The sequence below is a fragment of the Halyomorpha halys genome, unplaced genomic scaffold (genome assembly GCF_000696795.3).
Source record: "Halyomorpha halys isolate HHAL.00 unplaced genomic scaffold, Hhal_1.1 Scaffold627.1, whole genome shotgun sequence".
NCBI classification, from domain to species: Eukaryota; Metazoa; Arthropoda; class Insecta; order Hemiptera; family Pentatomidae; genus Halyomorpha; species Halyomorpha halys.
Window position 1 is genome coordinate 189,743 of NW_027111080.1, and position 1,157 is coordinate 190,899.

General features: G+C 27.9%; 1 long non-coding RNA gene across 1 annotated transcript in view; it reads left to right on the top strand.

Annotated features, from left to right (window-relative positions):
* LOC106684905 (uncharacterized) overlaps nt 1-1,157 on the top strand; it is a 43,664-nt gene that overhangs the window by 10,667 nt on the left and 31,840 nt on the right. The gene's annotated exons all lie outside the window — the stretch shown is intronic.

The following is a 1,157-nucleotide window of genomic DNA, read 5'->3' on the forward strand; positions in this document are numbered from 1 at the left end:
ACGCATGATTATATCATTTATTAATATTTCATAGAAGGCTTTTTAAATTCATATTTAAAACAGATTCCTGTAGAGATGTAAAATGATGAGATTGTGGTGGCCATGAAACGGATTGACACACCTAAGACGCTCCCACTTCCGGAAAGCGAGTACCCAAACTTCCATTAGTGACAAAACAAAAAATGGGATTCCTATAGGACCTAGAGTACTTTGAAAGGTTTTTTCTGGCCACTATTGTGTTTTAGTAAGAGTATATTTTATCAACTTCCAGCGATACTAAATTTCGAAAGGACAAATGAACTATTTTCTTATTAGTACTTGGGTGTTTTCAATACGATTCAAAACGTTCAGAAAACCATTAGGCGAATGTGGTATAGAAAATTTGGAACGCAAAAACCATACTACAGACGATTTGCTGAAAGTTTTGAATCGTGTTGGAAAACATTTTTTGTTATTTCATAACCATGTAGAATATTTTTTCATATGATTAATCTTTCTTCAAAATAACAGTAATCTGTTGAATTAAGACAATCATTATAGATTTTAAAATACATGTTTCTATCATGTCATTATATCGCTTATAGCAAATTTACTTGATGTATATATATGTATACAGTTGTAAATAGCAATAAATAAATTATTAAAAAAAAAATTAGTTTGTATATCCCATTTTCTGTATTTTTATGAAAACAAAATTTTATTTACTTTTAAATATTAGTTATTAATTGACTTTTTATTAACTTTTAATGTATTTAACTTATATTATCTATTTTTCTTGTAATTTATATTTTTCACTATTTTTTGGTATCATGGTTGTAACTAAGAAGTGCCAAAACTTCGTTAACATTATATAGTACTTCAATCATTAAGCTACGATGCCTTAGAAAATTATTTCCTTGATTACGACTGTGTCTAAATATTTCATAAATAGTAATTAATATTTTTTGCTCAATATCTGTTCGATCTCATCGCGAATGGTTTTATATAATGCGATATCTTATTGGTGCATCCGCAAAGATGTAAAAGATAGATTACAGTTTAGATGACAATACGGTGAGCGGAAAATTCGTTTCGCGTGTTACAATAATAATCTGATAACTTCAAATGATTATATTTGTGACATCATAAATCAAATCGATTTCACAATCAGAGTATTC